We start from the raw sequence: 25,857 nt of genomic DNA, 5'->3' as shown, positions 1-25,857 counted from the left end.
GGTGGTATAAGAGACGTTTATGAGAGCCGAGTAAGAATTGGACGATGGGCCTAGCATCGCCCACTTTTGGGTAAAATCCCATATCTCGGGACCAGACCCACCGATTTTGACAAAATTTGGTACGTGGCATTATTTTTACATTCCTATGTTACATTGTGAAAATGGATGAAATCAGACAACAACCACGCCTACTTATCATATAGCACAATTTTAAGTTCCACTTGATTCGTTCAGCTTCCAGTACACAAATCAAGAAGCAATTAATATTACGGAATAAAACTTTGCACGAATAATGTCTTTAGTGGGTGCCAACTTATGACCAAAAATTGTTTAAATCCAACAAAAACTGTTCCAGCCCCTAGGTACCGAATATTTAGACCCCGGTACTTATAGTTGACTTTTGATCGAAAATTTCGGTCAATGTGTGATGACATGTTTCTATGTCAAATATGGGTTGAATCGGACCTATATTTCCCTGAGCCCTCATATACTTAATATAAAGATTTTCGAACTTCCGGGTGACTTTGTACGACGTATATTGGCCAATATGTGAGTTATCCCAACGAAAATAATAGAGCCTTTTATTCATAACATTGTATTTTGGGGTTTAAAATAGATAAATTTGAGCCTAGCCCTTAAATAACTAAAATCAGGATTTTCGGACATCCGGCTTTATGATTGGTTTACACCCTAAAGTATTTCCCTGGCTTTAGTTGTTGCTCCCAAACTTAGCCCTTTCTTACTTGTTATTAATACTAATTGAAACAAGAAAATAAAATGAATAAAGTAAAAATCTCAATAATTCAGTGATAAAAATAATAGTAATGTAACACAAAAATTAATAAAAAATTAACAAATTATTATTTGTAAATAAGTTACTTTCCTTAAGTTGAATAATTGCTCTTTTTATTAATATCTGGGCCCAACACATTTTCAGCTGGATTTTCTGCCATGCCTCGTTAACTGTGCTCAATAATTTCCTTTACGATTAGAAACATTCGGCGACTGAGCAGGCCACGACATGACTCAACCTCTTGACCCGTAAACACACGGTGTATATAGAATAACTTATTCGAATATATTACAGATGTTATTCAGTATTTCGCGGACGACGACCTTTGACCAATTGACAAGTTTCTTGACAAATTGACGACTTGGTTCGATGTATTTCCTTGTCAACAATGAAACTTTTCGCGGACTACGTGCAATTAAATCGTTTTCCAGAAAACGTCTCCGAGCTGATACTTCACTAAATTGAAGATCTAGACCCTCCTTATTTCTCTAAATGACACTTAAGGATCTTTTTTAGACGATTGGAATATGAGTCGATCGATTCTCTAGTGGTTTTACCTTTTCTTCCACGTTGCTGGGGTTTATTTTTGTATGACAGGGAATTTGTAATCATTGGATCAGAGCAGCAAAGAGCTTCTTTCATTTCTTTATACATTTTTTTAGAAGATTTTTTTCTGATTTCATGCTTTTTGTCGTTGCAACTTTTTTCTCTACCCACTAATTAAAAAACCGCTTTAATTTTACAAAAATCTATCTTTTTTATAGTTTTATACTTATTTTTCAGTATTTTACAGATATTTTTATACCCTGAACAGGGTATATTAAGTTTGTCACGATGTTTGTAACACCCAGAAAGAAGCGTCGGAGACCCTATAAAGTATATATATAAATGATCAGTATGTTGAGCTGAGTCGATTTAACCATGTCCGTCTGTCTGTCTGTCCGTCCGTCTGTATATATACGAACTAGTCCCTCAGCTTTTAAGATATTTTGCAAACGTCATTTTCTCTTCAAGAAGCTGCTCATTTGTCGGAACGGCCGATATCGGACCACTATAACATATAGCTGCCATATAAACTGAACGATCGGAATCAAGTTCTTGTATGGAAAACTTTCACAGTTGACAATATATCTTCACCAAATTTGGTATAGATTATTTTCTAAGGCAGTAATGTTATCTGCGAAAAAATTGTTCAGATCGGATGACTATAGCATACAGCTGCCATACAAACTGAACGATCGGAATCAAATGCTTGTATGGACCACTTTCACATTTGACCAGATATATTTACGAAATTTGGTAGAGATTATTTTCTAAAGCAACAATGTAATCTCCGAAGAAATTGTTCAGATCGGTTAACTATAGCATATAGCTGACATACAAACTGAACGATCGGAATCAAATGCTTGTATGGAAAACTTTCACATTTGACCAGATATATTTACGAAATTTGGTAGAGATTATTTTCTAAAGCAACAATGTAATCTCCGAAGAAATTGTTCAGATCGGTTAACTATAGCATATAGCTGCCATACAAACTGAACGATCGGAATCAAGTTCTTATATGGAAAACTTGCACATTTCACAATGTATTTTCACCAAATTTGGTGGGAATTATTTTCTAACGCAACAATGTAATCTCCGAAAAAATTGTTCAGATCGGATTACTATAGCATATAGCTTCCATACAAACTGAAACACATAGTTATTAAAAGAAATGCACCTGTGAAGGGTATTATTGCTTAGGTGCAGCCGAAATTAACGTTTTTTCTTGTTTGATAATAAATTTATAATAACACTTTGAACAGCGCAAATAGTAGGTGACAGAGACAGAAATGAATGAATAACATCGCAAATAAAGTAAACAGTTGTAATTTATTCTCTGTGTTTTACTGGCAAATTACCCTTAGAAGTTTTGCTTGAATAATGCTTGGATCAAATATTTTTCTCAGGGGCTCTCCTATTATTTTGAATACAGCTGCACATATTACATACATTCATATATACCATATATACGAAGGGAATTTATCTTCTTAGTTTCAATAACGTACAACAACTTTGTTTTGCACGTGAGCATCTCGCTTTATTACACATATCTAAATTTTTCAAATATTCAGCACATTACTCAATTTATACGTTGTATATTTATCTATACATATGTATGTACATTAAAGCACGAGAATGCTCGAACTACTTCTGTCTGCTGATATTAGATATTAATGTGTAAAACACTCTTGATCTCTCACTTCTGTAAACGTACATACATATATACATACATACATACTTACATACACTAGGCATCAAATGAAAGTATAAAGACGCTATGTCAATGCAGTTTTGTTAAAATAAACAATTATTAATTCATACATTAATATTACATTTTCATAGGTATTTAAGTAACAAATTATAAATTAATATATCGTTTTCCCGGAATAGAAAAAAAATTTTGTTCCACTTGAAACAAAGGACTCTTAAACAAAAGTGGTCAAATGAAAGTATAAATTTTGTAAAAATACAAAACGTTTGGTTTAAAAGTAAATTTAGTAATTAATATTGCCTCCGTTATTCTAAATTACTACACGAAGACGTTTTGGCATGCCTCGAATCAAATTTTCTAGTATTTTCATTGGAATAATGTCAAATTGACGCTTCGTCTCTAAGAAATTTATTCCAAGTTTGTACGGCTGCTTTTCGGTATTTTGGAATCAAAAACTAACCCCAAATGCTGAATTGGACTTAAATCCGATGACTAAGCTGGCCAGTTCAGCTTTTTGATTAAGCTTTCTTTAAAAAAGCGAGTAGCCAGGCAAGATGTGTGTTTTGAGTCATTATGTTCTTGAAGGATAAACGACCCCAAATTCATTTTTCCCGCACTTATTGTTAAATTTTCACTAAGAATGTCAACGTATGAAGCAACCATAATTCGTCCATATCCCATGAGAGAACCTTCACTGATCATTGTATGCACTGTGGTTTTAAGCGATCAAAAGATTTACACCACACTCGCTTACGTTTTTCTGAACCCCTGAGGTCTAATTTTGATTCATCGGACCAAATTAATATACTCCAAAATGCGGTTGGCATATTTAGCTTTTGTTTTTCAAACCCAGTCTGTTTTCATATACGTAATGTAAATCAAAGGTCGTTTTTCCTTACGACATTTTTAAAACCAGATGTTCGTAGTTTCTTTTGTATTGTACTAATGGAAATCTCCAAACTAAAACTTTCGATCAACTCCATCGTTGAAATTTTAGGGGTTTCAGCAACTTTTCTTCGTAAATGTCGCTCAGTGTGTATAGAATATAGTCTTACAAAATTCGTGGCAGTGTGTATAAAATTTTTGGGTTTTGGACCTCCACCGTATTCAGTATTGGATGTATTCCTTTTCAAAAACATTTCTTGTCTCGCCGATCGAAAAGGAATATTTTTTAGATATTTTTGATACGTTTCGCTCCTCTTCCTATCTTCTACAATTAAGTTTATATTCTCTTCAGTTTTTTGTATTTTTTACTAAGAAACAAAAAAAATGTTCACCATAACATAAATTCCCTTAATAAATGCAAATTTATTAAATCTGTAGTAAAATTCAGTTTTACCTTGAAAGAAATAAACCAAAACTAAAATTATAATTTTTTGACGCGCACTCATAGGCTCACCAACGAAGACTAATCACTCTCGATGGAATGAATGCGTTTGCGTCCAAATCATAAGTGCAAATATTACTCCAACTGTTTATTTACATAACGGTGCACTTACATGAAATGATTTATGAATTGATTCTTAAGCGAAAATGTAGAAAGTAAATGAATGATCTGGCAACCTCAGACATACATATGTATGTATATATTACATTTATACTTTCATTTGATGGCTAGTGTATGTACATATGTATATGGTATGCTGCGGTAGCGAATCTGATATTCTGGTACGGACATTTTTATACGCTCGTAACATATAACTACAAAGTATAATACATACTTTTGTTTACCTAACGATTGTTTGTAAAAAACTAAAATGATAGTGTAAACTCACAATGGCTACGACAGACTGCAGCGACACGACAGTGAACTGAAAACGTCGTTGTTCATATTACTACATGTACATTTTGAGAAGCAACAACAACACAATGGCCGGCATGTACACAAAACAACGCAGTTGTCCATTTTGTATGTACACAATTTCGTTGTGGCCATACTAATTCCTTTCACTTCAATGAAATTTTAATATTTTGTTCAAAGTGAAATTTGTTATGCAAAAAATAAGTAAATAGGTCAATATTTTTGCTTTAAATTATCAATTGTTATTACAAATGATATAATAGAGCTATAATATAGCTATTTTATGCCTTTATTTGTAAAATAACGTCAAGTTTGTTGAAGCTGTGAATAATTTTACATTTTACATATTAGTGGCATCACCACTCTACCTCCTCTTTCTGTCTTCCATTCTACTGTCAACTCTACTGTCGTCCTACTGTCGTTGGCAAAAATAGGAGCAAATTGAAGTTAGCGAGAACGACAACTGTCGGCCTGCAGTCGTGTAGTTGTGCAGCTGTCAAAATAACACTGCCCATAAGAACGTGTGTATTTTAATATTTGACAGATGTAGTTTGCAGTCTGTCTGTAAGAAAAAACAGAATTAGTAGTTGCCAGTTGGTTTCAGACGCTGAACTCAAAAAGCAAAGGGAGAGGATCGTTCGCTGTGAAATGCGTGAAAATGGAAATCTTACACCTTAGTATTGTCCAAAATGGTAAGGGATAATGTTTCAGAATCCAAGCCATGTCTCTGCATAGACTCACCCGACCTGGGCATGCTGCCAGTCCAAAAAGAAAAGTTTAATATTGATGTTCCAAGACCTGGGTGACTCATTGAATCCTAGGCAAAAGGTATGGGGAGGGGTTGACTTATGCAGGGGATATGCTCTGGTGAATAACTCTATAAGATCAAACTTATATCGCTCCAGAAAGTGGTATATCAGAGTCTTTTATTGGTGCCTGGGAACATCCGTTATACATACATACGTTCAGTCTTACATACATAAGTATGCTGAATAATATTTTTGTATTACGAAAAAAAAGTAAGTGGTCGTTTATGCAAAATGTGTCACATATTTACTTCTTAAATTTCTTGCCTTGAAAATATATATCTATGTATTTTGTCTTAAAATAGTATAAGCATATATTTATATTAATAATCATTGCTGTATATAGACCTCTTGCTCTTCGGATACTACTTGGGGCTTATTCTTCATTTTACAGTGTACACTACGCCCTTAAAAATGAATGAAGTATGTTTTTAATTTTTTGTATATAAAGGTTATTGATCACAACAAACAAAGAGTTTCATATTAGCCTCTTTAAGGCAGAACATACTTATACATGTTTGTATATTTATTATACCGGGTTCAGTTCAGTATAGAGTCATGTACAAATTATATGGTTTGTTTTTGGACAGGTAAAAACATTCTTTGGAATCTTTGGAGGGCAACTAATGCTTTGGGTAAACAACAATCATATAAAATAAATAATAAATAAATGCTAAAAAATCAATAAAACCGCTTTGGTGCATATCCAAAAAGATAGGGTTAGTGTGTTAATTATAATTGTGTTCTTATTTTCATCCATACGTTTTCTAAAGTGCATAATGCCATGTTCAGACCGACACTTAATCACACGATTTCGGCTGTTGAGTGGTTTATCCCACTAATCTTATAAATTTATCAAGATTTCGCCATACAAAAATGACAGTTCAAAATCACTTCATCGGAGTGATTTGAAACTGATCCCCGCTAAATCTCTCTGTGCGACTCTGATTTTGCGCCATCTACTTGGCAGCATTGGAAATCTATTACATTATCACAGCTGATTTAGACACTAAAAAAAGGAAAAAATGTAAATAAACAAATTTTTATTAGAGCAATGAATCTAATTTCTCCTGAAAATCGACTTCCCAAATGAAAAAATGCGTCCATTGTTTCCATTATATGGAAAATATTTAAAAGAATACGGCTTTTATTACAAAGTACTATATGAAAATGTTTTCTTTTGATAAATATTGAGCGATGTAAATTCTTGAATGGCAAAAACAGCTGTTTTTAATCTTTTCAACTGCAGTAAGAACACTGTTGGGTTATGAAATGCTTAAATGTAATCTAATCTTTTAAATTTTCGGTCTGAACATGGTATAAGAAATAAAAGAGTCAGTGTAAGATCGCTGATATAATATATTGGCAACAAAACGTTTGTAAGAAGTTTTTTATAAAATAGTGTGAGTATGTTTTCCTGATCCTGTCTTGTCTTATGGAAACTACTTATGTATGTACTCTATGCGAAACCCCAAAAATACATTAGATTTGGCAAAAAAATATTGTGGAATTTAGTCAAGCAGCTTATACGTTCAATGAAAACTAAAAAACAAAGCTGGAATATAGTCCTCGATTCTGCAAGAGTAATGCTAGGATTTAAAAAGATAAACTATATTCTATCAAATTATTATATCCAATTAAAATATAATGAGGTTATTATTAAATTTTATAATTTGTGTGAAAAGTATTTATTTTCCATTTACGATTTCTTTCGCAAATACAATAATTAACAATATGAAATGTTGTATTTTAATTAATATAAATTTTTTTATTGTTTTGTCCATAACTGCAAGTGGAAGTTTATTATCCAAAGCACATTTCAGTTATTATTATTTTAACTCTCAATAGCACCTGTCTAACCAGGTATATTACTTACGTGTTGATAAGTAGATATGTACGAAATAATCAATGATTGTTTATTTTCGATGAACATTTGGGGTTATATAAAGAAGTGAGTTAATTACAGTACTTGTTTAAGAAAAAAAACTAAATAATGGTTATTAATTTAAACTACCTCAAATCACGTGCTTATCCAATTAGTGTTACAACCCCACTAATATCAATTCCATAACTAATTTGTTTTTCTGGTTGATTAACACTTCATTTACATGATTTCTCAAATGAATAGAATCTATCTTTTTCCTGCAAGCTGAAATATAAGCACATACATACTTACATACTTATGTACATATATAATCACAAACATAGTGTGAAATACGTCCGAAGCAGTTATACATATATAGACAAATTGGCAATTGACAACGAACGAACTCTAAAACGCCGCCAAAGAAACTAGTTTTAACTGTAAAATACAAAAATTTTACACTTTTGTAATAATATGTTAATCAAATCTGAAAGTTGAAGTTGCAAGGATTTAATGTTGCGTAAGCTTACGCATATGCATACATATGAAGGTACAGTGAATCATTAAAGTTTACGTACACTAATAATTACTTACATATATAAATCAAAAGAAATTACAATAGTTTTAGATAGAGGCGTAATCGGACCACTGCCACGCCCACAAATCACCATTAACCGAAAACACATAAAGTGCCATAACTAAGCACTAAATTAAGAGATGAACGCAGTAGCAAAGGTCACTCAAGGGAAAATTTTTTTAGAAAGTGGGCGTGGCCCCGCCCTCTAACAAATTTAATGTACATCTATTCTAAACCACTTAAGCTACAGCAACCAAAGCTTTGCTGAGTACAAATCATACGAGAACTTCAACTGACAGTGTGGAAATGGATGAAATCGGAGTATAACCCCGCTCACTGCTCATACGAGTACAACTGTTAAAAACTACTAAAAGCGCGTTAAATCAAAAACTAAATACGCCAAAGACATTAAATTTTACCACCGAGGTTGTATAAGAGACGTTTATGAGAGCCGAGTAAGAATTGGACGATGGGCCTAGCATCGCCCACTTTTGGGTAAAATCCCATATCTCGGGACCAGACCCACCGATTTTGACAAAATTTGGTACGTGGCATTATTTTTACATTCCTATGTTACATTGTGAAAATGGATGAAATCAGACAACAACCACGCCTACTTATCATATAGCACAATTTTAAGTTCCACTTGATTCGTTCAGCTTCCAGTACACAAATCAAGAAGCAATTAATATTACGGAATAAAACTTTGCACGAATAATGTCTTTAGTGGGTGCCAACTTATGACCAAAAATTGTTTAAATCCAACAAAAACTGTTCCAGGTACCGAATATTTAGACCCCGGTACTTATAGTTGACTTTTGATCGAAAATTTCGGTCAATGTGTGATGACATGTTTCTATGTCAAATATGGGTTGAATCGGACCTATATTTCCCTGAGCCCCCATATACTTAATATAAAGATTTTCGAACTTCCGGGTGACTTTGTACGACGTATATTGGCCAATATGTGAGTTATCCCAACGAAAATAATAGTCGCCTTTTATTCATAACATTGTATTTTGGGGTTTAAAATAGATAAATTTGAGCCTAGCCCTTAAATAACTAAAATCAGGATTTTCGGACATCCGGCTTTATGATTGGTTTACACCCTAAAGTATTTCCCTGGCTTTAGTTGTTGCTCCCAAACTTAGCCCTTTCTTACTTGTTATTAATACTAATTGAAACAAGAAAATAAAATGAATAAAGTAAAAATCTCAATAATTCAGTGATAAAAATAATAGTAATGTAACACAAAAATTAATAAAAAATTAACAAATTATTATTTGTAAATAAGTTACTTTCCTTAAGTTGAATAATTGCTCTTTTTATTACTATCTGGGCCCAACACATTTTCAGCTGGATTTTCTGCCATGCCTCGTTAACTGTGCTCAATAATTTCCTTTACGATTAGAAACATTCGGCGACTGAGCAGGCCACGACATGACTCAACCTCTTGACCCGAAAACACACGGTGTACATAGAATAACTTATTCGAATATATTACAGATGTTATGCAGTATTTCGCGGACGACGACCTTTGGCCAATTGACAAGTTTCTTGACAAATTGACGACTTGGTTCGATGTATTTCCTTGTCAACAATGAAACTTTTCGCGGACTACGTGCAATTAAATCGTTTTCCAGAAAACGTCTCCGAGCTGATACTTCACTAAATTGAAGATCTAGACCCTCCTTATTTCTCTAAATGACACTTAAGGATCTTTTTTAGACGATTGGAATTTGAGTCGATCGATTCTCTAGTGGTTTTACCTTTTCGTCCACGTTGCTGGGGTTTATTTTTGTATGACAGGGAATTTGTAATCATTGGATCAGAGCAGCAAAGAGCTTCTTTCATTTCTTTATACATTTTTTTAGAAGATTTTTTTCTGATTTCATGCTTTTTGTCGTTGCAACTTTTTTCTCTACCCACTAATTAAAAAAAACCGCTTTAATTTTACAAAAATCTATCGTTTTTATAGTTTTATACTTATTTTTCAGTATTTTACAGATATTTTTATACCCTGAACAGGGTATATTAAGTTTGTCACGATGTTTGTAACACCCAGAAAGAAGCGTCGGAGACCCTATAAAGTATATACATATATAAATGATCAGTATGTTGAGCTGTCCGTCCGTCTGTATATATACGAACTAGTCCCTCAGTTTTTAAGATATCCTTTTCAAATTTTGCATTTTCAACTTCTCAAGAAGCTGCTCATTTGTCGGAACGGCCGATATCGGACCACTATAACATATAGCTGCCATATAAACTGAACGATCGGAATCAAGTTCTTGTATGGAACACTTTCACATTTGACAATGTATCTTCACCAAATTTGGTATAAATTATTTTCTAGAGCAACAATGTAATCTCCGAAGAAATTGGTCAGATCGGTTAACTATAGCATATAGCTACCATATAAACTGAACGATCGGAATCAAGTTCTTGTATGGAAAACTTTCACATTTGACAATGTATCTTCACCAAATTTGGTAGAGATTATTTTCTAACGCAACAATGTAATCTCCGAAAGAAATTGGTCAGATCGGTTAACTATAGCATATAGCTACTATACAAACTGAACGATCGGAATCAAGTTCTTGTATGGAAAACTTTCACATTTGACAATGTATCTTCACCAAATTTGGTAGAGATTATTTTCTAACGCAACAATGTAATCTCCGAAAGAAATTGGTCAGATCGGTTAACTATAGCATATAGCTACTATACAAACTGAACGATCATAATCAAGTTCTTGTATGGAAAACTTTCACATTTGACAATGTATCTTCACCAAATTTGGTAGAGATTATTTTCTAACGCAACAATGTAATCTCCGAAAGAAATTGGTCAGATCGGTTAACTATAGCATATAGCTACTATACAAACTGAACGATCGGAATCAAGTTCTTGTATGGAAAACTTTCACATTTGACAATGTATCTTCACCAAATTTGGTAGAGATTATTTTCTAACGCAACAACGTAATCTCCGAAAGAAATTGGTCAGATCGGTTAACTATAGCATATGTATGTATATGTAGCTACTATACAAACTGAATGATCGGAATCAAGTTCTTGTATGGAAAACTTTCACATTTGACAATGTATCTTCACCAAATTTGGTATAGATTATTTTCTAAAGCAACAATGTAATCTCCGAAGAAATTGGTCAGATCGGTTAACTATAGCATATAGCTTCCATACAAACTGAACGATCGGAATCAAGTTCTAGTATGGAAACTTTCATATTTGACAATGTACATATCTTCACCAAATTTGGTATAAATTATTTTCTAAAGCAACAATGTAATCTCCGAAAAAATTGTTCAGATCGGATTACTATAGCATATAGCTTCCATACAAACTGAACACATAGTTATTAAAAGAAATGCACCTGTGAAGTGTATATTAGCTTCGTTGCAGCCGAAGTTAACGTTTTTTCTTGTTTGATATTAAATTTATAATAACACTTTGAACAGCGCAAATAGTAGGTGACAGAGACAGAAATGAATGAATAACATCGCAAATAAAGTAAACAGTTGTAATTTATTCTCTGTGTTTTACTGGCAAATTACCCTTAGAAGTTTTGCTTGAATAATGCTTGGAAATATTTTTCTCAGGGGCTCTCCTATTATTTTGAATACTGCTGTACATTTTACATATTTTAAGATATTAATTTATCTTCTTAGTTTCAATAATGTACAACAACTTTGTTTTGCACGTGAGCATCTCGCTTTATTACACATATCTAAATTTTTCAAATATTCAGCACATTACTCAATTTATACGTTGTATATTTATCTATACATACATATGTACATTAAAGCACGAGAATGCTCGAACTACTTCTGTCTGCTGATACTAGATATTAATGTGTAAAACACTTTAGATCTCTCACTTCTGTAAACGTACAAATGTACTACATACATACATACTTACATACACTAGGCATCAAATGAAAGTATAAAGACGTTATGTCAATGCAGTTTTGTTAAAATAAACAATTATTAATTCATACATTAATATTACATTTTCATAGGTATTTAAGTAACAAATTATAAATTAATATATCGTTTTCCCGGAATAGAAAGAAAAAATTTTGTTCCACTTGAAACAAAGAACTCTTAAACAAAAGTGGTCAAATGAAAGTATAAATTTTGTAAAAACACAAAACGTTTGGTTTAAAAGTAAATTTAGTAATTAATATTGCCTCCGTTATTCTAAATTACTACACGAAGACGTTTTGGCATGCCTCGAATCAAATTTTCTAGTATTTTCATTGGAATAATGTCAAATTGACGCTTCGTCTCTAAGAAATTTATTCCAAGTTTGTACGGCTGCTTTTCGGTATTTTGGAATCAAAAACGAACCTCAAATGCTGAATTGGATTTAAATCCGGTGACTGAGCTGGCCATACCAGTTTTTCGATTAAGCCTTCTTCAAAAAAGCGAGTAGCCAAGCGAGATGTGCGTTGGGGATTGTTATCTTATTGAAAGATAAACGACCCCAAGTTAACTTTTTCCGCATTTATTTTCAAATCTTCACTAAGAATGTCAACATAAGAAGCACCCGTCATTCGTCCATCGATTTTAACTACACTACCTGAACCAAATTATGAGAAACAGCCCCACTGAAGATTGTATGAACTGTGGTTTTAAGCGATCAGAAAGTTGACACCACACTCGCTTACGTGTTTTTTAATTCCTTAGCTCGAATTTGAATCATCGGATCAAATTACTTTATCTCAAATATTTAGATATTGTTTTGCAAACTCTAGTCCTTTTTTCCTCCTCGAAATGGAAAATATAGGTCGTTTTTTTGCGACATAGTTTTTAAACCCAGATGTTCGTAGTTTCCTTTGCATTGTACTAATGGAAACATCCAAACCAAAACTTTCGATCAACTCCGGCGATAAAATTTCAGGGTTTTCAGGAGCTTTTCTTCGTACAAGTCGCTCAGCGTGTATAGAAATTTTGGACTTGGGACCTCCACCGTATTGAGTCTTGCATGTCTTCCTTCTCTTGAAGTATTCAAAAATCTTTCTTGCCTCTCCAATGGAAATGGAATATTTTTCATATATTTTTTATACAATTCACCCCTCTTCCCATCTTCTACAATTAAGATTCTATTCTCTTCAGTTTTTTGTATTTTTTACTAAGAAACAGAACAAAAAAAAATGTTCACCATAACATAAATTCCCTTAATAAATGCAAATTTATTAAATCTGTAGTAAAATTCAGTTTTACCTTGAAAGAAATGAACCAAAACTAAAATTATAATTTCATTTGACGCGCACTCATAGGCTCACCAGCGAAGACTAATCACTCTCGATGGACTGAATGCGTTTGCGTCCAAATCATAAGTGCAAATATTACTCCAACTGTTTATTTACATAACGGTGCATTTACATGAAATGATTTATGAATTTATTCTTAAGGAAGTAAATGAATGATCTGGCAACCTCAGACATACATACATATATATTACATTTATACTTTCATTTGATGGCTAGTGTATGTACATATGTATATGGTATGCTGCGGTAGCGAATCTGATATTCTGGTACGGACATTTTTATACGCTCTTAACATATAACTACAAAGTATAATACTTTTGTTTACCTAACGATTGTTTGTAAAAAACTAAAATGAATCGAAAAGAACTAGAATTATAAATGTACTTACATACATGTAATTACGTTATGTTTCATAGACACTTCTAGGAAAGTCTGCAAGTATGAGTTCTTAGTTGTGACGGGACGGTCCTTCGCGTTAGAGTTTTCTAATTTTTTCCTATTGTCAGATGGAAATAGGATGTACACCTGCGGCCACGCACAACTTACCACTTTAATTTCTTACACTTTTTTGGATTTTTTCGTTTTTTCAGAATTTTTTCAAAATTTGTTTGCTTTAATGAATTTAGTAAGCACAAATACATTATGCCTATGTTCGTAAATGCATCATGACTTGCAGCATAAGCAACAGTAGCAACACTGCAAGTTTGACGTTTGATACTTCTTATTCAATTTTTGACAATTTGCAGATACATTTGTTTGCATTTTTGAACGCGTATAATACTAAAATGGAAATTTTGCTGAATCTAACACTAGACGAAATTTGTGAGCAAAGAAATGATAGATTTTCTTTAAATTTAAGAAAAAGAAGGGTATTGAGGTCAAAAAGAAAAATTTGTAGGTACAAATGTTTGTTTTTTAAAAGACAAAGTATTAATAGAACAAACTTTCGGGATTTTTAAGAAACAGTTTAAAATTTTAAATTATGTTGAAGCTTCGAGCATTAAAGCCACATCTAATGTAATACTCGCTTGTGCTATCTTACACAATTTCATCATAAATAAGGGAGGTTATTCTGAACATATTAACGATACAATAACACATGCCGATATGGAAACCAACAATGAAATCGAAGGAATTCAAGATGCTCCCATTCGCCGTGTTGATTCAGATGATATCAATGGAATCGATAGAAGAAACTATTTTACCACTCTGTTTTCATCATAAAAAATTTACTTTACCTCACCTTCGTTTATTTGAATAATTTTTTTATTACTTTTTCTGATGAACTTCATTTTAATTTTTATTATTTTCATTTACATTTTTAACTTCGGTCACAACTTTCTTCCACAATACATTTTTTTCCTTCTACCCGATTTAAACTCGTCCTCCATATTCAACCGTACTTTCAGTAATAACTGTGTCTTCGCATTACTGAGATTTTCACTAAAAATTTAAAAATAATAATTTATACAATTATTATTAACACAATTTAACTAAATTTCAATACAAAAATTAAAATAAAACAGTTTTGCACTTACTTTTCGTCAGTAGTTAAATGCAGTAAACAATTTTTTGATAGAAATTATGAGTGACAGCTGATAGAAGTGTTGTCTTTTTGAACGCTTGATTATTGCAGTGCTGCAATATTGGCATTTCTGAACGTTCTGTTTGTTATGCTATCGTCATGATGCGCGTCATGATGCATTTACGAACATAGCCTATATTAACAAGACAAATGAAAGACTAAAATTATATCTAGGTAATTTTATTCTTTAATTTCTCTCGTTTAATAAATAAAACACAAACGAGTTTTTCTTTGCTTGTACACAAGCGTTTTATTTTTTAATTGTTTTTAAATTAATAACGCGGCAAAACTTTGTATTTCAATTTAAAATAATAAAAGAAAACATTAAATTTAATTATGCTATAAGTTTTAATATGGTGTCGAACCGCTTTTAGAAGATATTACTATTTCAATGCGAGTAGTCATTTATTCGATAAGATTTGCCATAACGCGCTCTTAAATTCCATACATTCCATTTATCAACATTTTTTAGTTCAATTTTACTTTTAGGTTTATGTTGAGCATCCTTAAATTTCATTAAATGCCATAGGTACTCAATGGGATTCAAGTCGGGAGAGTTTCCTGGCCAATCCATGTGCTGTATTCCCAGGTCTGCGCACATCTTCATCACCTGTACACAAAAAAAGCACAATGCTATCCGTTATGAACTCTTTATATCGTTCTGGGTTCATTATTCCGCCAATAGTTAAATTTGCTTTCATCCGACCATATGACATTTCACCATTCCTCTACACGTTTCGCGATTTAGTCAACAATTGAATGAGTTTTGGTTTTAATTTTTAATATTTTTGACAAATAATAAGTCGCTTACTTATTTGCAATTAAAAAAATTTCGATTCCACAAAAAGTACCGCTTAAAGTGTCGCCACTTATTTACATTACATTTTTTGCACTTATATTACATTTAAATTATTCACAATAATTCTTTACTTGTAAATAAGGTTAATATTTTACACAATCTACCCTAACTTAAAGTGTTTGTTTTTTAAGCCAATTTTTTTCTTATGAACTTTGTAATTCAATGAAAAAATTGTTTTAAATTACATAGTTTCATAGGAAATTTTCCGCTTTACAATATGATCTAATGTATAATTGATCACGATGATTACACGAGTTGAATTCTAAGTCAGTCTATCTGCCCGTCCGTGCAACCGGTAACAAGACTAAAAACATGAGACAAGTTTGAACATATTTTTAAACACATAAGGTAAAATTTTTTTTGGTCAAAAACCACTTCATTTTTAAAAAAATTGTAGAATTTTACATTTTTTTTGGGGAATTTTCTTAGTTTCACTAGAAGATAAGTAATTAACAAATATGATTATCTTTGAATTTTTTGTTTCCGATAGAAATTTCGACCTGCATCCTGCCCGCCGTCCGACAAATACACATGCACATGCATCGGGCAATTGCTTCCCAAAGGCAGAATACAAAGATTTCGTATCCAAAAAATTTTCGGATGATGTTTAAATATATCAAACTACTTATAAACTCTAGAAATTTCGCTTTAATCAATTATTTCTTTCCTTCCCAAAAAAATCGTAAGCCTCTAAAGTAGTTGGTTCAAAGAAAGTAGTTTAATACACATGATCCTTGGCATCCCGTCTTCTCAAACGTTTGATGTGCATATCTCAGCAGCCACTAAAGGTACAATTAGGTGAAGAAGTGATGGAAATACTTCTGCTTAATACTAGGATTTCATTTTATATTACGGGACTAGAGAACAAGAACAGATATTAACCGTCGATAATCGATTTATTTGTGTTTTTTGTTTATTTAAAAATGACCTGCCTGTAAAACAAAGGGAAACTCGCTGCTTAGGCCTTCGTCCCATTTTGTATAGATACATATTAAATAATTTTAATAGTATAACTTATGCAAGTATGCAAATCAACATTTTGAGATGTCTCGTTGTAGCAGTTTATTAAGGTATTATTACAGTTTATTACAGTTCATTCAAACTGTTAGTGAGTCTGTTGAAAGTAGTTGTCCGCGCTTTAGTTTAGTAAGAGCGCAATCAGCGAATTCCGCAAAACCATGGCCCGCGTAGATTTCCACGGTATTTGGATTTTGCCGTAGAAACGTGTCAGCTGATTTCTCTCACAACGCAGGGTTGCCAGTCTCGATATACTGTAGTAATTATAAAAATTGTCTTCAATATGTTTGAAATTTTCTTAAACTAACTCAAAATTAGAGTCGAATGCTATTATTTATAAATATATAAACCATTTATAATAGTTTGTTTTCAGTTTTGATATTTTATATTATGAAAAATTGTAATTGAAAACTTAGATGTGTACAAAACTATATGTGCGTATTGAGCAATGGCAACATTGGTCAAATGAAAACAAACAAAGATGGCTGATTTCTGCGTTTTTACCACGGGCTCAACTTTTAACACATTTTGCTCGATAAGGAAGGAAAAGGAAGGAAGGGAGTAGCGTTTTTGAATGTTTCTGCTATAAGTCTCATCATAACACGTTGCTGGTGTTTTGTCTTAAAATTTGATTTGCTGCCATGTTGTTGATATACAGCTGAGCATAGTTTTGTAATCAGCATTAATTTTATTCTCATTATTTAAGACACGTTGTGTTTTTAATGAAGTTCGCGAGCTAACATTCGTTGATTTTAAAGCGTTTATTGATGAGAGACTTTAGGTGCATATTATTAGATTACGGCCTTTAGGCTTTAAGTTTTCGGCTTCTTCAATTGCTTTGCTATAGCTGTGTAGCTAAGCAAAAGCGCATTTTGGATAAGTTCTTTAGATTCTGTAGTAATAACAAAAGTGTTTTAAACTTTCTTTGAACCATCAGAGTACCAAATTAGCCAGTTCTTTTGCTTCCATTTTTGCACTTCCTCGGCGTGTAGTTGCCTTAAAGCAAGCAGGTTCGTGCTATTTTTGGGAAAACCACTGGATATGAAAAGAGATTCTGCAGATTTCCAGGGAGGACTGAATACTTTGTAGGTTTTTAGTTTCGGTATATCATGTCTATCTTCTTAGCCATTTTGAAGATTTCTGTGATTGTAGAATTAATTTAGATGTATCTTTTCGAGAGCCTTGAAGTCTGTGTGCAGGATGTTATCGGAGTTTTGTATGCACTTGTAAATTTTATTCCCAGTTAATTGAAAAATGCAGTTTTCAATAGTAGGGAGTTTTAGTTCATAGAGTATGTTTGCAATTGTATATATGGTAGTATTTTTTAATTTTCTGCAGACAGTGTTTGGATGTTCTGCCATATACATATAATAAGGCCATAGTAGATTTGAGGACACGATTTTTTGCAGAAAGGTATTCGGATGCAAATTGTTCATCTGCAGAAGCGCTTCTGTTGTAATTCCAGTAGAAGATTTAAGTGAGTGAATGTAACAAGAGATGGGTTTGTCCGTAAATGCTCTCACAATTCGCCAGTCTTTTTCGTTTGGACTGATATGAGCCGCAAATAGTTCAAAAGAGCTAGTTTTTATCTATTTTAATTTTGCGAAAAAGAGCATTGCATTTCTTATATGTACATAGTTAAGCAGATTATGTAAGGTTAAGTTGTTTTTTAGAGCAATCCAGTATTTCATTTTCTCGTTTCTAAGCTCTTGCAGCTCTTTTGTCCACCAACAGGTATTACGTCTCTTCTTGTATAGTTTAAATTGTGGAATGCTTACATTGGCTGCTCGCCTAATAGCTTTCGTTATGTTGGCCGCCTCTTTATTAATCTTATCAGTATTCGGATATCGGTCTACTTCTATTTCTAATTTCTTAGAAAAGAGAGGCTAGTTTGCGTTTGTCGTTTTGAATCTAGGGTTCGTGGACAGTACTCGCAAAATTTTCCCTATAATCTATTATTATTGGATTATGATCACTACCGGACATATCGTCCATTAAGATCAGTTTTGCAAGAGTTTGAACCAATTGTCGAAGCAAGTTTGGCACGCTGATTGAGGAATCTTCAAAACATGCGTGCTGAACACATCATAATTTGAGTTAATTTGTTTGAGTTTAAAATAAATATTTCGGACACGAAGCAAAATGTTGCAATGATACTAATTCAGCAAGTTAATAAGACACCAAATTTGATTGTAATTCGTTCGGTTCCTTGAAATATGGAATGTTAAATTCTTACGAAATACATTTTTTATAAAATTTTGCTAACTCCCGAAAGTATATCTCCGGCTTAAGATCATTGGATATTGTGAGATAAAATTTTCGGTTACACCCGGTCTTTACCCTTCCTTACTTGTTTATAATAAACAATTTTTTAACATGTGGACGCACAACTAACTGTCGATGAGAGAGAGTGTGAGAGATAAAGCAACAAGTGGAATTCGCTTTGCAAACACAAAGAGTGAAAACATTAGTTGACTTAGCCATGTCCGTCTGTCTCTCTATATAGTATACGCGAATTAGTCAAATTTGAAATATCAATCTGAAGTTTTGCACACGTCCTTCTCTTCCCAAGGAGATGCTCATTTATCGGAACCGCCTACATTTGTCCATTATAGTATGTATATTGCTGCAAAACTAACTGAATTTATGAAATCAAGTGCTTACATGGAAAACTTTTTCATTTGACGAGATATCATCACGAAATTTGGCATGTGTTGTTGCTCAAGGCAGTAATGCAATCTCCGAAGAATTTGTTCAGATCGGATCACTATAGCATAAAACTGGCATATAAATAGAACGATCAGAATGAAGTTCTTTTAAAGAAACTTTTGTATTGTGAAAGGTATTACAATTTCTTGTTATACTACATAAGTATATATAGATTGAAAAGTTATTACCGTAAATAAGCTCACTTGGGATATTATGCCCCTTATCGATTGCTGTGCTCATATGTTCTGACGGTATAATATACTTAGCTTAACGGCTCAGAGGCTTCCTGTTAATTCTACATAAACGTTAAACGTTTATTTTTTATTCGGACTTTGCACCATTGGATAAGAAAATAATTCATGCCAAATTTCGTGAAGATATTTTCTCAAATAATAAAGTTTTACATACGAGTAATTCATTTTGGTTTCAAAGTCAGCTATATATAGTATAGTATTGGCAAATGAGCCTCTTGGGGACAAAAAGTGGTGTACGAAATTTCAGAACGATATCTCAAAAACTGAGGGACAAGCCCGGATATATAGGGTCATACGGTCTGACGGATATGGCGGCGAAATCGACTTAGGTGGTCACGCTGATTATTTATATGTACATTTTATAGGGTCACCGACGCTCCTTCTGGGTGTTACAAACTTCGTGGTATATTTTTCTATCGAATTTTATATTTTTTTCTTTGGCTCATATGAACTACAATTTTAAGCAGTATTTTAAGATTTCCTTGCGCTCTTGTAATTCACGGGGCCTCTGTACAAAAAATTTATATTATAAATATGTAAACTTTCGTAAGATTATGTAAAATTTGTACTTTTAAAATATACTCAAATTTAAAACAATGTGTAAAGTTTTCATGTCGAACTTTTTTGTATTACATTTGTATTCAAATTTAAAATTATTCAGAACTAATGTATATTTATGAGAAATTGAGGGGAGCTGTCCTAAAATTTGTGTTAGAGCGAGTAATTATACTTGGGTAGGAATTTTTCATTCAATAAAATTAAAGTTAGTTAGTTCAGCGTGTCACCCATCAGTTCTGTAAATTTTTCGTCATGTGATCTTTTAACGTTAGTTATGGGCTTGGTTGTTTCGAATGTATACGTAGATATAATTGCATTAATTTGATTTTATTATAAAATTATTTAGCAAAAGATTATTTATATGTCTACGTATGTATGTATGTATGTATAAATAATCACTCTGCTGACTTATAAAATAGCTATCATATTGACATGCCTCCCACAGCCAGGCCTACTACATATCGGTATCCATTCTCAATTATTTCGTTTGTACACTTGTAGTGGGGAGAATAGTCAGTGCAGTAATTTTTCTCGCACTGTTCAGTATTTGAGTGATGGCGCTTTCAATTACATATTGATTAGTTGTTATCTCACATTTATGTACTGTTAGTATTATCGGTGTTGGCTTCTCTCTGGTAGTCAACTTGTGCTCCACCACACTTGCTTGTATGCCGAACTTTGCTTGTGCGCTCATTGTTGTCTTGAACGCCAAGGCGAGCGAACACAGTAGCCGATTATTAGTGATAGTGTGTCAATATCTCAGGTGCTATTAACTGCTGGTGTAATACTGGTGGTAGTTCATTAGCTACAGCTTGTTTTAACAAGCTAATAACAAAAAAAGTAACGCTGGAAGTGTGGTCTCTCCATTTTATCGATGTCACTTGCGTAGTCGAAAGTTGAGTGACCAAATTGAAAAATTATTTGTTTTACTTCTCGTCACATTTGCGGTGCGGTGTGGCGTAAATTTACAATTTTCGCAAAATACATTGACCGCATTTGCCGTTATTCGATATACGGACGAGTTTAACGCGGAGTAAACATTTTTCTCTTTATGCTTCTGTTGACGCCGTGTTGTACAGCGTATCGCCGCCAGTGGTGCCGACAAAGATGCGCCAGTGACTGGATTTATTCGTCTGTGATGCTGTGGTAACAAAATAATACTTGTTGAATTAAATATTTTTTTTTTACATAACCATATGGAGGAATGAAATCGAAAGTGAAGTTTGTTAAATTGGCCATATGCGCATTAATAATTTCTAATAAGTTGCGTCTCATTACACCTTTAACACATGCTACAATGACTCATTAGTCCCACTGAAAGTTGTTTTGTATAAGTGAGGAGCAGATAAATCGCTTGCAATGCCGCAATTTTATGCGTTGAAAATCACCGACCTGACACTCATACAAAGAATTGGTTGTTTGTTGTTTTTTTTTATTGAGCACTTCGTTGCAAAAGTATGTACATATGTACATATTTTAATGTTCTATTCGCTTAAATTATTTCGGCGGGTATTAAGTTGAATTTGTTGTTTATCGCTGTTATAAAGGGTAAAAAACGTTTAAATGTTTTCAATTTGAGTGTATACTTAGGTAATATCCATGCAAATATATAATTTACAAACATACATATGTATATATGTAGGTGCTTTTTCCATACATATTTAGTGCATAATCATATAACATTTTCACGAGCTCTTTCATTTGAGTGCCTTATGAATATTAAACACCGGAGAATATTCGCATACGAGTATGTTATATGAACTCGAAAAATGATTTTTGATAAAAATTTTTAATTCTATATTTACTGATTATTTTTGGCCAAATTTTTGTTTATATTTCAGCTATGTGCTTCTGAATAAATTGCCTCCACTTTAGTTTAACTTATTAGCTTGTTAGCATTGTATCGTTGATTTTGTGCTGAATTTTCGTATTATATTAAAACCCATAGTTTTTCACGGTTCTGTTTTGCTTTTTAACGTATGAACGTTAGACGGCTGTTGTTATTTCAGCAACAAAATAAAAAAGTAAGCGTATCAGTGCCGAAATGGTAAACATTTCTAATACTCTTAATAGTACAGGCTTCAAGTCTGAACGCAGTTCTCATAATTCATTTTTGGGGCGATATGTGGTGGACGTCACAAAAACCGTCAACCATTAAAAACCAAATACAAAAAAAAAAAAAACAAAAAAACGCGATAAGACACAAATGCACACTCTTATTTCGTGTGTTTTTTGTGGTACATATGTAAATACTTTGTATATATGTACATATGTACATATGTATTTGTATTTTACGCAATACAGAATTTTGCATTAGTTTGGTGCTGTTTGGAATAATTTAGTGTGTTTACGATTGACTTTGCGAATTTGATCACGCTTGACATCCGTGTTTTCTTGTCAGGTGTGCTGTTTGTTTGTTAAATTTCACTTTAATGTTTTGATATTTTTTACTGTGGAAACCGCAACCGGTTTGATCTAATAGAAATTGTTTTATTCAAGACTCGATATGGCGCATGAAGTTTGGCCGTAACTTCTGAAATATTAAATACGAGTATAGTTAGAAATTTTTGTACAAAAGAGCTGTAACGAAATTGTTGATAAAGTGTTGTATTTTTTCTATACATATGTATATAGAGACGAAAATAATCTTGAGTTAAATACATATGTATATGGGAAAAATAAAACAATTATATACGATTTAAATAAGAATAAAGAATAATTTACAATAGTTATTAAAAAAATATTTGGTTTCCAATTGCGCATTTTTGCCTGAACATAGAAATATCACAGTAGGTCGGTTCTGCGGAAATTAAAAAAATATTAGAAATATTTTTGAATTCTTATTGCTCTTAAGAATTCTTAAGGTTAATATTGTATGATACTTTGTGGTGTGCCCACAATTTTTTGAACTTGCTTGGTATCGTCGGGACAAACTCTCCACTAACTACTGGCACCTGCTGTATGGAGTTGCGTACCATGCCCCCTCGATCTAAGTCCAAAGTTCTTCAGGTGGCCTATTCTGTAACTCGATTCGAAAATGTATTCTATTCGAAATTCGGATCTACTTTATCATTATGCGAAAGTAGTACCACCCTGTGCCAGAAAAAATACGTACAATATTCGTTTTTGCTTTCTACAACTCAAAAGCTAACGAATATTTTATTCGAAAATTGGCTTGAAAATCCGAAAATCGAGTTACAGAATATAAAAAATCCGAATTCGAGTAAATTGATTTTCGAATCGAGTTACAGAATAGGCCCCCAGCATTTTGGTATTTTTTGTTTACATTCTGTATTTAGCATCGCTCCTTAAATGTTTAATGGGACTTTATCCTGGTCAGCTCCAGACGTCAATACTTTCTGCAGTGAGCTAGTTTTTCACCTTTTAGCTGCGTGTTTTGGACCACTGTCATGCATAAAAAACCAATTCACAGCACCGATTCGAATGGGAATGGTTCCATAGTATTTTAAAGAATCTTGAGGTATGAAATTTGATCAATTCTACCATGTACGGTCACCAATGATTCAATATCGTGCCAGAAAAACATTCCGCAGACCAGCACGTGCTTACCTTCCAAATACGAGGTGACTAATCTCACGATGCTGCACTAAGTGGTGTTTGATTTACCCCAATTACAAAAGCTATAAAAAACCCGCATAAGAACAAAGACTTAACTTTTTCTTCTATCTTTTCTAGAGTACTAAATTCAAATATATCTAATTTTTAAGTTTCCGCAACTTGCTTGTTCCATGCATATACGCTTTTTACATTTTTTACCAATGAAACAGTATGTCAGCATCCAAATCCACTATTTGTATTGCCTTGAGCTCTTATATAATGATCATCACCATCCTATTCTTGTTCTAACTCAGCGTCAGAATCATCGTCTTTACCCGTTAGTGCAAATAAAAAAAATATTTTTTTATAGCCTTTGGCTATTTTTATTTATTCCGCGTAATAACTTATGAAATGCGCTTATTCGCAACTTAAGTAAACATCATATCTAGTTAAGCCGTGGATAAAGCGTGTTGCGTGGTCTGCAGATGCAGATGTTGTGTCAGAGCTCGGGGTTAACTTGCACGTAATAGTCTTGTTCCACGCCGAGACATGTTTAAGTTACTCTATTAACCGAGTACCCAAGCTCACTTTACGCACAAGTCACATGGTTCGTAGCTGACACCGTACTAATTGTTTCACGGTTCGGAGCGGCAACGTCATATTTGCAGCTACTGAGAAAACCAACTTGCTGGATACGCTAAACTCAAATTCCTCATTTATTTCAGGATCGTTTTTGTGTAGATCAGAAACCATTGTTTTCTTCTTCAGAGTATGCCATTTTCTACCCATTTTTTAAATACAGCTACAGTTTACAGTCTAATGTCTTTTTTCCACAACTGCCAATTAATGTATAAATAACCAAATGTGCGCTATTTCTTTGTTCAATCAATTCTTGTTACGTTGCGATTGAAAGGAGTAACAACAAAAAAGTATGCATGATAACTGCGTCAGCCTACCGTTTTAAGTTGTGGAAGGCGAAACCTGCACTAACGTAGGAAATTATTGCGATGCACATTAGTTGATAAAACTAAATACTGATTTGAATAATTTATTTTAAAAGTGTGTTATTTCTATGTCCATGACTGTATAAAAATTTTGCATTTAAATTATATTTCTATTTATTTTTTAACCAAACACAATGAAGTCGAATATTTTTACGGTGTGCAGACAGAGCTAGTGGTGGGGTAATTGTTCACCTTTATTATCTTTCTAATGTTACAAGTAATTGGATTTCTTTGTTTACATACCTAAGTATGTATACATGATTATTTAGTTTTCTTTATTTGCCATATGCAACAGTGTGAGCAGCAATAAATACCTATTGAGCATATGCACATACTATGTATGTACATATGTTCCATGTGTATGAAAAAATTATTTTAAACAAAAGGTTCAAATGTTGTCTACACAAATTCAACGTCGTATGTATAAGTTTTAAATCTAATTTATCATTCGGGTATGTGTGAATAAAAAGTAAACATATGGCAATTTTGCTTATTTTTTATACCGTTATATCTGCCTATCAATTTAAGCTATATAATATTAATTGTCGCAAACAAACGTTTTTATTTAATTATTATGTATATATATTCAAAATATTCTGAAAATTTCAATAGACTTTTCTAATTGCTAACAAAACAATGGTTTTCTCAAAATATATCAATTTCAGTTTACGGATACTGAGCGCTAGGGAGTAAATTACATTTTCTTATTAAAAATTCATCTTTAAATAATTTCATAAAGTGATTTGTGTGTTGTAGGTTGAAATTCTATCAATCAAAAGAGCTCAAATTACAAAAAAATTCCAACAAAAAGCTACAGCTTTTTTTTTTTAATAAATATAACAGATATTTTCAAATAATAAAAATATTAAATATACATCTTTCTTTTATTGTGTTGCTCAATAGCCATGAGGTTATAT

At 32.7% G+C, this 25,857-nt stretch overlaps 2 protein-coding genes across 3 annotated transcripts in view; both read left to right on the top strand.

Annotated features, from left to right (window-relative positions):
- Positions 1–25,857, top strand: part of LOC120773860 — a 196,628-nt gene that overhangs the window by 17,464 nt on the left and 153,307 nt on the right. The gene's annotated exons all lie outside the window — the stretch shown is intronic.
- The window catches only part of LOC120773862 (6-phosphofructo-2-kinase/fructose-2,6-bisphosphatase 1), a 131,614-nt gene continuing 126,826 nt past the window's right edge, over positions 21,070–25,857 (top strand). The window contains exon 1 of the mRNA XM_040103013.1: positions 21,070–21,524. The gene's annotated coding sequence lies outside the window, so the exon portion shown is untranslated. The remainder of the gene's footprint in view (positions 21,525–25,857) is intronic.

Source organism: Bactrocera tryoni, chromosome 4 (genome assembly GCF_016617805.1).
Source record: "Bactrocera tryoni isolate S06 chromosome 4, CSIRO_BtryS06_freeze2, whole genome shotgun sequence".
NCBI lineage: Eukaryota > Metazoa > Arthropoda > Insecta > Diptera > Tephritidae > Bactrocera > Bactrocera tryoni.
This window is presented reverse-complemented; position numbering and strand designations above follow the sequence as displayed.